Below are 12,046 nucleotides of genomic sequence, written 5' to 3'. Positions count from 1 at the left end.
TATTACCAGCTTCTGAAAGAGGTCAGTATTTGTGAGCTTTCAGAAAGTTTCCTTTGAAGTCAGCACTCCATTAAAACCATGAACTAGATCAACTGAGCACCCATGGAGCTGGCCTGAGGATTTATTTCTGTAGCTCTGAACCCTCCAGGGGCTTTCCTCTCCTGGGCAAGTTCCCATTTTTTTCACCATTCATCTCAGGAGTTAGCAAAGGTTATCTAAATGTCATTATGTGAATTAGAAACGTAGTCATGAAATTATGATTGAGTATAATTCAAACTAATAATTTTTTATTTAAAAACAAAGAAAATAATTTTAAAATATTTGAAAGTAAAAAAGATCATTGGACTGATTATGGAAAAAATATTTACTATTATTATTTATTAACTAATTATTAGCTATTAATAAGGAGTGGTGGGAATACAGATGTTAATTATATTACTCTTTTTGTTTTGGGACATATGTTAATAACTTCAAGGAAAAAAGGTAGAAACTCCATCACTGAAGTTCTTTCGTTACCCCTGGAGCAAAGTTACCCCTCACTCATTCAGGCTCTGTGAAGCAAGCAGAGTTTGAAATGTAATTTAAAAACATTAGACTTCAGGTCCAAATGGAGTTTATCTCTGGGCAACTTTTCTATCCTTTCAAGATATTGTTCTGCAGCAAATAATCAGCATTCAATAAGAGAAGGATCACCTGTTTAAAAAATGTGTTAAGAATGAAGTTTTAAAAGCCTCAGTGAACCCTGTTTTGATCATTTTACCAGCCTCCAACTTGTTTTCCATGAAACTTGATTACTATCATCGAATGGATAATCAGAAAGTCAGTGGAGTGTAACAACTGAAAGCTGTGTTTTATTTCATTTTATGCAGCTATCTTTAGCCAGATCTCTCTTTTTCTCAGTTAGAACCTCAGGGAAGATTCTCTTGCTTCTTCTATCCACCATCTGTTGTCTTGATATTTATTTTCTCAAACTCCTTGGCATGTAATACAGACTTTACTTATCCCTTGGCCTCAGTAGGTAGACTTCTTTATGAACACTAAATAGCTCTTTGGCCTATTCATTAAAATCATATTGCCACTCACAAACCAACTTCTGGAATGTCCCTGAAGTGGATGAGTGTTGCACTGCCAGATCCACCAGTAAGACCAAGGCACTCTAGTTGCAGGAGTGTTGGCTACTGAGGGCTCACAGCCAAGTTCCTCTTCAGAAATGGCCTCCCACCAAAGGAAGCTGCCTCATCCAAGGTCCACTTCCCTCACCTGGGAGTACCCATAGGCCAAAACTGGCCCATGTGCGGGGGTACAATTGCACCTGCATCACAACTTGAGACAACTTACAAGAACATCCTAGCTCTAAGGTTACTCATGGAATCGCAGAGCCTTTTGCTGTCACTGCATCACAGTTCAACTTCTCCTTCCGCCCAGTCCTGCTTCTTTCACTCTCCCACAGGTTTTCATCCCAAAGCCACTTCCCAGTAAACTCCCTACATGCTAATCTCTACTTTAGTCTTTTTCCTAGGAAACATGACCTATGAGAATTCTTTTATCACAATCAAAACACCACTTTCAGTTATCATTTAATAATCTAAAATTTTGATGGTGATTTGTGTATTAGTCATGGTGGACTAACTTCTGTAATAAACAATCTCAAAATGTTAGTGGCTTAACCCAATAAAAATTCCTCTTACCTATCCCATAGAGCCTTGTAGTTCAATGCAGAGAGGGGCAGTCATTCAGAGATGTAGACTCCTTCCAGCTTTTGGCTCCATCCTTTTCTAGGAGTCCTGTCCTACAGCTGACAGATGAGGAAAGAAAATGAGAAAGATGCATGGAAGGTTTGATGGGTTGAACGAGCACACAACAGTTCTAATATTCCAGTGGCCAGACTCAGTCATATGGCCACACTAAGTCAAGGGAGGCTGATGATCACTAGCAGTCTCTGCTACTCATTTATAGAAAACTTGTGATTTGCAAATCTTCCATTCTCCATGACAGGTGACATTCTTGTATCACCCTTCAACTTCTAAGGACTGAAAATTCTACCTTTATTAAAGATCCAAAAAGAGTCATGGTCCCTCCACTTTAATAAAAGCCTATGTAGGGGTGTGTGTGTGTGTGTGTGTGTGTGTGTGGTGTGTATCTTTAACAAACTAGTGCTTTCAAAAAAAACACACAACATCATTATCACACCCAAGAAAGTTAATAACAATTTCTTAATATGTGTAGTATTCAGTATGTGTATATATTCCTCTGATTGTTCCTCAGAAGTCTTTTTCTATAGTTCTTTTAATTCCTGAACAGTTGCTTATAGCTATGTCGTAGCTCCAGCAACTGGCCATGCCAATGCTGCACCTAGATCTTCCCACAACTTCTGCAGGATGTACTGACTCCTTCTCTTTGAACCGCTCTGACTTTGCACAAGTATAGCTGTGCCATTTTCAAAACTGTAAACTAAAGCTTCATGGATTCTCTGAGACCAGCTGGTAGTTTGTTTGTGTTTTCTTTTCTCTTCTACAGATAGTCTTCATCTATTTTCTTAGCTATTACCCTTTTAGCCATAGCACTGGCTAGCCCTTCACAGAAGCTCCTACAAATGTCACAAGGCTTGGGGCCACTCTTGCCACGGTCTCCTCAGGACTAACGTGATTTACAGGGAACTAGTTCTACCCTCTCAGAAAAACCACTTCTTTAAAAAGATTTCCCAAATCTTCACCTTCAATAATAAGGACGTATGTTTACTCAATGACTTGTTTCAAACAGTGTCTTATGTCTTCAGATTGTAGTTGAGATCTTATATAAAACTGAGTGAGTTGATTTCAAAATGAAAACTTAAATTCCATGTTTTTTACATCTTTAAAAGTAGCACAAATACTTCTTAAGAGATTAGAACACAGAAATTAACTAGACTTATTGTGGTGATCATTTTGCAATATATACAAACATTGAATCATTATTTTGTACACCTGAAACTAATATAATGTTATATGTCAATTATACCTCAATTTTAAAAAAGCATGAAAACAAAACAAAACAAAAAAAGAGGTTAGAAAATAAACTGAAATTACTGACCTAAGCTACTTTACCCCCATCCCTCCTAGTATTCAGTTAAGTAGTCAAATGAACCTTGATAAGAGATTTCTGAAAATATTCCTAGAAGCTAACTTGTAACATATCTACTAATGAGACAATCATTAATTCTACTAAAGATTCTATATCCCTATGGAAATTTGCACCTCAGTGACTTCAGTTTCTGCCGTAAACTCTGCCAAAGCACAGACAAATTGAAACTCTAACTGAGATCCATTTGCTATGCGTGATACATGATATTGACAATGTCCTGCAGAGGTTATGGCAATACTAACATTCATAAGTGGGTTGGCACTTGTATTCTTTGGGATTTTGGCTGCAGGTAGCAGAAAATCTAGCTTCAACTAGCTGAAACATTGAAGTGATTTTATGCACTATGTTGCAGAAAAATTCAAAGATCTGACCAGACAAGCTTTCGTTCACCCCAACAGCTCAAGAACAAGGCCAAGTAGCCAGCTTCTCGCCTTCAAGTTTTTGGCTCTGCTTTTTCAATGTTGACTCCATTTTCACCAGGCTCTCTATGTGGTCACAAAGATGGTTGCCAACAGTTTGGAGCTACTTTCTTCAGGCCCATTCTGTAGTAGAAAAGTAAAAGTTTACTTCCCCAATAAGTCAAACCAATTCTGAGAATTGAGACTCTTTGTACCTTATTGGCCTGGAGTGAGGCATGTTTTCATCTATGAACCAATCCTTGGGTTAGGGGGCCAAAACACACTGACTGACTTAAGCTAGTCAGGACCTAACCTTGAAGCTGCTGGAGGAGGGGTCAATCCCACTCAAACCATGAAATTGAGAAATTCAAGGTACTGCTAGGAAGAGAGAAGGGATTATTGAGAAGGCAACAAAAAATGTTCACTATAGCACTAAATCCAAAGTGACTGACTTGGACTTTCTATCAAAATAAAATACGAAGTGGGGCTGGCCCCTTGGCCGAGTGGTTAAGTTCGCGCGCTCCGCTGCAGGCGGCCCAGTGTTTCGTCGGTTCGAATCCTGGACGCGGACATGGCACTGCTCATCAGACCACGCTGAGGCAGCGTCCCACATGCCACAACTAGAAGAACCCACAACGAAGAGTACACAACTATGTACCGGGGGGCTTTGGGGAGAAAAAGGAAAAAATAAAATCTTTAAAAATAAAATAAAATAAAATAAAACAAAGTGAAATATATTCAAATAATTTGATTTTTGCTTTGGATTCTAAGAATTCGAACTCTGAAAAAGGGTTTAGGTGAAGATATGCTTCATTTAAATTTTTATTGCTGGTAGGTAATCTCTTCTTATACGTGTTAAACGAGGTTGTAAAATTTTCATGGTACCACCACTTAGTGTTAGTAAACTAGAATAATAGATTCCAACAAAATCTTGTCATCTGAAACTAAATTCTTTAATATATTTCTCTGAATTATCAGTTATCTATACATTCTTTGACTTCTATCTTTCCTGGTTCATGCTTCCCAAACTACATTTTATAGTGATACAAATATAGACTACTTCCTACTTTGGTGAATTGTACACCAGAAAAATTCCAACATCTGGTAATGACAATCTCCTCCATTCTTAAGAATCAGAACCCTGCTTATACTACTATTCCTTATCCTCCATATTTCCCACAGAGTCAGTTTCTCTTCTTGATGGCTCCTATGGCTATCTGTCCTTTCTCTTATTCCCTGCCATCCCACTAATTTGAATATCATGCCTGGATTTCTCATAAGTCTTCTCAGCCACTGTCCTGATGCAAAGCTCTCTTCACTCCAATCTATTCAGCAAAATACTTCTATACTAATATTCCTTAAATACTTATAGCAACTATTTACCAAGGGCCTACTTTGTGCCAAGTGTTTCACTGCTCTTACCTCATTTTATTTAATCATTACAAAAACTTTGTGACATAGGTATTATCCTCATCTTATAGAGGAAAATATTAGACTTAGAAAAGTTAGTAACTTCACCAAGGCTGCACACACAAAAATACATAGTTGTATATTTTTAGTTGTCATTCTAGTTGTGGCATGTGAGATGCCGCCTCAACATGGCTTGATGAGTGGTGCCATGTCCACGTCCAGGATCTGAACCAGTGAAACCCTGGGCTGCCGAAGTTGAGCACGCGAACTTAACCACTCGGCCACAGGGCTGAACCCAGAAAAAATCTTAATTATAAAAATAATACATGCTTACCTAAAGATCAAGTAATATAAAAGTGACTAAAGTAGGAAATGGAAGTCTACCACATTTAGAATGAGCATTAGGGATAGAATACAGGCCATGGACATCTGGTTGCACACATCACTTTAATTAAAAAAAGAAATCACGATTTTTACATTTTTGCTGGGCTGTCCATCAAAGTGGCTGCATCAAAGTGACCATGGAAAAAAATATCCTACTTCTGGTTTCTCTTGCTTTGTTTGCTTTCTTTTCTGCTGTCTGCCTATTTAGATCTCAGTCATCTTTCAGGGCCTAGCTGAAGTCACCCCTCTTGACCCCTACTCCCTCTTTAAAATAGAACTTCTTCGATGCTCAGAGACAAAACATAAAAGGCATTTTAAAAATGTAGCACCAGGAAATCTTCCCTGACTGCTCTTATTCTCATTGACTTTCTTCTACTCTCTACTTAGAGCCTCTACTACATAATTAGCGTGTAATTACATATTGTTTGTTATTGTTCCATGTGTGTAAGAGTAGGTGAAAGGATGTGGGTGGAACAGCATTATGGGGACCTGGGCTAGGGTGTGGATTCACAGTCATGACATAGTGATGAGTGCAAGGGAGGCATGGCAACAGCTAGCTCTGGAAAACTACAGAAATTAGGTTGTGAATTTAGAGTCAGAGTCTGGAGTAAGTCTTGAGGCAGGGTTTCTACATGAGCTTGAAGTCAGAACAAGGCAGTCAAGGCCAAGAATTTAGAGATCCAGAAATCTGTAGGAATGAGAGAGGGTATATCAGGGCACGGATTAATAATAAAAATGATGACATACTATGCTTAGTTCAAATACTGTGTGAAACATAACTGATGCGCAACATCAAAAGCATCAAAATAACATCAAAACAACATAGAAAATTGCTCAATTTTACCAAAGTTGTAAATATGATTATCCTCCGGCTCAACAATCTCACTTCTATGAAGTTATTCTAAAGAAATATTTGCACAACTCTACATAGTGTATGTATTCAACATTGTTGATAAGAGCAAGAGACAAAATGAAAACAATCCAAATATCTATCTAAATGTCTGTTTGTTTATATTTTCCTCTATTATTCACATGTACAGTAGAATAATAGCCAGCTATTACAACAGGAGATATATCTATGAACACTGGCATGGAAAGGGGTCCAAAAAGTATTTAAAAAGAAACTTTCAGAACTGCATACATGGCATAATTTCTTTAAAATACAAATTACACAGGTATAATGATATGGTTTAATGGAATTTTGAAAAATATGTTTTTCAAGCATCATCTATTTATGTCAAAATCACCCAGACTGCATGCTAAAAATACACATTCCTGGACTTCACACTACATCTACTAATCTAGTAGATCATACTAGATTTACTACTGATCTAGTATACTAGATCTACCGAATCACAGTCTCTGGGGATGGGACCCTAGAATCTGCATGACGATCAACCCACATGAATCTTGTGCCCTAGACAGTTTGTGGATTACTGGATTAATATGGTATTAACAGAGGCTCCTCCCAGGCCAAGGAACTTGGGAGGGCCAGCAGGGCTTCCTTTTCATTTTAGTTTATATATATATTTTTTTTTTTTGAGGAAGATTAGCCCTGAGCTAACATCTGCCGCCAATCCTTCTCTTTTTGCCCGGAGCTAACATCCGCGCCCATCTTCCTCTACTTTATATGTGGGATGCCTGCCTCAGCATGGCTTGACAAGCAGTGTGTAGGTCCACGCTGGGATTCCAACCTGCAAACCCCGGGCCACTGAAGTGGAACATGAGAACTTAACTGCTGCACCACCAGGCTGGCCACCATATTCTTCTTTTTTAAAAAAATTTTTGTAGCATTTATTTCATATGTAATAATCTCTATCTACTAGAGATTTTTGAGGTTTAGAAGACTGAAACATTACATATTAATTTTCTGTGTCATGCTAATGAGGAAATACATTACCAATTTACCTCATTCAGGAGGAGAAAAGACTATTAAATCAAAGGCTATAAACTTGACAATATATAATGGAGTAATTATGCTCTTCCTTCATTTATTCAACAAATATTTTCCGAGCATGTGTTCCAGGCACTGTTCTATGTGCTGAAGATACAGGGAAGAACGTCAGACAAGGTTCCTACCCTCGAGGAGTTTACTTTAGAGTGGGGGAGGAGACAGAGTAAACAACGGAGCAAGGCCCCGCAGGGCGTGGTAAGTAACAGAGTGACGTGATAGAGAGTAAAGTAGGGGTGAGGCAGCGTGCAACGGAAGGCTATTTTCAGGAGATGATTTTTGACTGAGAGGAAAGATGAAAAGAACCGGGCATATGAAAAGTTCAGCAAAAGCCACAACCCTGGTCTGGGGAAGAGCTCGGCATATTTAAGGGTCAGAAAGGAACTCAGTGAGGCTGGGGTAGAGTGAGCAAGTGAATGGTACCCGACGAGGCTGGAGAGGCAGCCAGAGCTAGGTCACCTATAGTTCTGTAAACAATTTAGATTTTATTCTAAGAAGCCAGTGACTGGTTTTAAAAGGGAAGTGATATTCTCTCTTTTGCGTTTTCAGTGATTACTTTCATACCTTTTGACCTGATATTTTCATTTAGAGGAATTTGCCCACGAGAAAAGTTTTACAAAGATGTTCATAATGAGAATTTTATATTAGTAAAATATTGAAGACGATCCAACAATACAGTGAATGTGTAAGCAAAAAATGATTTAGGAATATATGGCATATTATATGGCTGTTAACAATTGTAAGTGCATGAATTATAAAAACACTGAAATAGTCGTAAGAAATGAAGTCAAGCCAAAAAAAATCTTTTAACAGAGAACTAAATCTACAATGTAAAAAATGTCTTTAATATATTTCCACTGTTCTAAAATGCATTTACTCTGTTCTAGCTATGCTCTATCGATAGTATATAACATATATTTTCAATTTAGAGAAGAAATTTAGACATAAAAGGTACGTTTCTATATTAACAAAGATTAGAATAAGGTATGTTTGGGGGCTTAATATTTATTGAAATGTTTACTTTCTAAAGTTGGTTAAATCACAACCAAAAAAATCAAGTGCTATCCTTTAACAACAAGAAATATTTCAGTGAAACCCATTCTCTCTAGCTACGCTTGACTTGCACTAAATACAGAGAAAACTAATACTGGTCATAGTTTTTTAAAATAATGAGGATGCATACCACACCATCAATTATTTTGTTTTACATCACTGATGCTCCGTGACCACTATAAAAGAGTTTACTAAACTCATGACTTAATAAGGACTTTTGTAAGGATATATAAATGATTTTGAATTTGGACATATTACTACAAGTGGTGAAAAGACCACTTCTTGTTATTTCTGAGTTCATATTCATAAATTACTGAAAATCTGATATAAGGGGAAACTTGTACCCCTCCCATACTTGAGAGGAATTAGTCAAGTAAATTAAAATTAAAGCAAACACTACATTAATAAGCATAAAGATTAGGAATATCTCAATGTAGACAGTAATTGAATATGATACCGTATTATTTGATATTTCTATGTAGATCTAAGTTCAATATGGACCTTAAAAGGTTTTATACATTAGCTCTCTACCAATAACTTACCATTAATACAATCTAATACACTATCAAAAAGTATAAGTGAAAGTATACTATCAAGGGGCTGGCCCCGTGGCCGAGTGGTTGAGTTCGCGCGCTCCGCTGCAGGCGGCCCAGTGTTTCGTTGGTTCGAATCCTGGCGCGGACATGGTACTGCTCGTCAAGCCACGCTGAGGCAGCGTCCCACATGCCACAACTAGAAGGACCCACAACAAAGAATATACAACTATGTACCGGAGGGCTTTGGGGAGAAAAAGGAAAAAATAAAATCTTTAAAAAAAAAAAAAAAGAAAGTATACTATCAAAATGTTTGATAAGTATACTATCAAAAAGTATAAGCTAAAGAATTATAATGAAGAAGATGGACTAGGACTCTAATCAATCAACGTCTTTCAGTACCTAGTCCCTAAGTGGCCAATGTACAGAAAATATTGAATTATGGAAATTCAAGGATAATCAATAATTCTCAACCAGTTGTACATACACCTCAGAATCTCCTGATGAGTTTTTAGAAAATAGACCACATGAAGTTCCCCCACAGAGATTTTAAACCACTAGGCCTGGAGTAGGGTTTGTGCTTCTGTATTTGTTTTAAATCTTTCTTTTTTTTATTTTTCCTCCCCAAAGCCCCCGGTCCATAGTTGTATATTCTTCATTGTGGGTCCTTCTAGTTGTGGCATGTGGGATGCTGCCTCAGCGTGGTTTGATGAGCAGTGCCATATCCGTGCCCAGGATTCAAACCAACGAAACACTGGGCCGTCTGCAGCGGAGCGTGGGAACTTAACCACTCAGCCACGGGGCCAGCCCCTGTTTTAAATCTTTCTTAGGTGCTTCTCGATGATCATAGCTGGAGGAGAATCACCCAGAAAGGACAGTCCTTATAGAATAGATTGGGTGGAGAAAGCTCCATAAGGAAGGAAGCCTTCAGCTGTGTCTTGCCAGACAGAAAGGCTTTACATAGAGAAGAAAAGGGCAAATAATTTACTATACGAGCAGAAACTGAGGCAGGAATGGGCAAGGTACTGTGGGGAGGGAGTAGGTAGGTCATTCTTCAAAGATTTCAAGGCAAATGAAGATGGCATTGTCCACTGAATGGGATAATCAGAAGGTAATTGTTGACTTTTGAAAATACAATTCAGTAGGGGATTGAATCCAGATATGGGGGTTAGGAGATGAATGAGAGATAGGAATCAAGGCAGTGGGTATTCAGAGCAGTCATTTGAGAATTTGACGTGAGAGGGAAAGTAAAAACTTGAATGGAATTTAAATAGAAAGAGAAGGATCATGAGATTTTTTTTTTCCCAAGAGAAAAGAGCCTGAACATATCTGTAAGTAGTGGAAAGAATCCAATGGAGAAGAAAAGAGTGGATATTTTAGAATGGGTAAAATTGGGATTTATATCTCCCAGGTTTTTTAATGTATTTGTTTAAGGACTAAAAGTAAATTACAGTGAAATTACACCAGTTTAATTAGAATTAAAATCTGAGTAAATTTAATGGGAATGGGAATCACTGACAACCAAAAAAGTCCAGGGTAGCAAGTGGACAACAAAGTCAAAGAAAATTTCTGCCAACCCTACCCATTTTCTCCACTTGATCCTAGATCCACGAACTTTGTGGAAGTAATTGAGAATAGATGCAAACATTGGATGGAAAATTTCTAGTAAGAAGATATAGACAAGTACGTATAATCTAAACTAGGACTGGAGCTAAATTGTGCCTCTGCTCTTCCCCAGAGGAGCAGGTAAGTGGTTAAGGTGAATGCCAGCTTCTGCCTCAAATCTCACTCACTAACACAACAGCCTCTTCCTTGGAACAATTTCTTAAGGTTTATGTACTAACGACACAAGGCAGAGAAATTTTTTTAAAAATCTAGGCATAATGAGGAGATTGGCTTGGCTGGATTACAATAACTATGATTTTTTTTGAATGGTTTATTGACTCAGGATAGCATAGATCAACAGCAGCCATTCTTAATAGGATATGACTTGATGGAAATGATCCTTGAGCAAGAGTATTCTGTCAGTTAAGGTAGGATGGACTCAAGTGGGTAAAAGAATATAGATAGCTCTTGCTATCCTCTCACATATGAGGTGATGAAGGCCAGAGTCAAATCGCAAAATGTGTTTAATTTTATAACACTGGACATAAAATTCCAGTTAATGATTTGAGGATTACAGTAGAGTACCAGGTTATTTTTTTATAGGATGGTTTTACTTTGTTTTTTAACTTGTATACTTGATAAATATCTAAAGCATTACCACATTTTATTATTCCATTTGACCCTCACAAAAAGTTTCTGAAGTTAAGAGAATGGAAGTTACTTTTCCAGGCTGTTCAAAGAGGTAACAGAGATTTGAAGCAGTTTAACAAGTTAATTCACTGAACAAATGACTGAGCGCCTCCCATGTGCCAGTCACTGTTCTAGTTAAGGTTATATATCTTGCTAATACCTAAGCCAGAGTCAGAATTCTTGACCCAGGATGTTGATGGAATCATAGCTACATTGCATTCATTTACGGCTGCTCTTCAGGAGGCCACCTGAACACAAAGCCCAAGATGCAAGTCTTGGTAAATACATATGCTAGGGTGTGCCAAAAACCATAGGCCTTTTAGATATGACCTATAAAAGAAAGGTTTTTGTGTTTGACAAGTGGCATGTCTCATACATTTTTTATGGACCAGGATGATGTACATATTTTTAAAATACCTTTGTATATGGATTAAAGGTTTAGACCCACAGGGTGTGAGGTATGTGTCAGCAACTATGATAAAACATAATATTTTATGAAGCAATTTTAAATTTAATAGCTATGTAGCTTGATTTCTTTGCATTCTTTAAATCTGCTAGCAAATAAATAGATGATTTATACCTTAGTCATAGAGACATCAGAGAAGGAGTTCTACTAGACAGGAGCTCAAAAAGTTCAGATAAAACTCTTAAGACTATCTTTTTAAAAAATAAAAGCTGACTCTTGGCCAAATCTTATTTTGAAGTGAAGGTCCTGAAGGGAGATTTACACTAATGTCATTTCTGGAATGTAAAATCAGAGGTTATTTTCTAAGTTGTTTATCCAGTATTTTTTTCATAGAAAATCATTCCTACTTTAGAATGGATTTAAGAAACTTTGTTCTTTTGACAAGTATGCCTTCAATATGTTCAAGTTACAGATGGAGCCTGAGTCATTTAACAGT

The 12,046-nt window shown here is 37.5% G+C and overlaps 1 long non-coding RNA gene across 1 annotated transcript in view; it reads right to left on the bottom strand.

Moving 5' to 3' along the window:
• Positions 1 to 12,046, bottom strand: part of LOC103564714 (uncharacterized) — a 107,314-nt gene that overhangs the window by 94,185 nt on the left and 1,083 nt on the right. The window contains exon 2 of the long non-coding RNA XR_011530559.1: positions 1,689 to 1,795. This is a non-coding gene — a long non-coding RNA (uncharacterized lncRNA). The remainder of the gene's footprint in view (positions 1 to 1,688; positions 1,796 to 12,046) is intronic.

Source organism: Equus przewalskii, chromosome 20 (assembly GCF_037783145.1).
Source record: "Equus przewalskii isolate Varuska chromosome 20, EquPr2, whole genome shotgun sequence".
In the NCBI taxonomy this organism is placed as follows: Eukaryota; Metazoa; Chordata; class Mammalia; order Perissodactyla; family Equidae; genus Equus; species Equus przewalskii.
The sequence above is the reverse complement of the archived record's forward strand: the minus strand, read 5'-3'. Positions and strand labels throughout refer to the sequence as shown.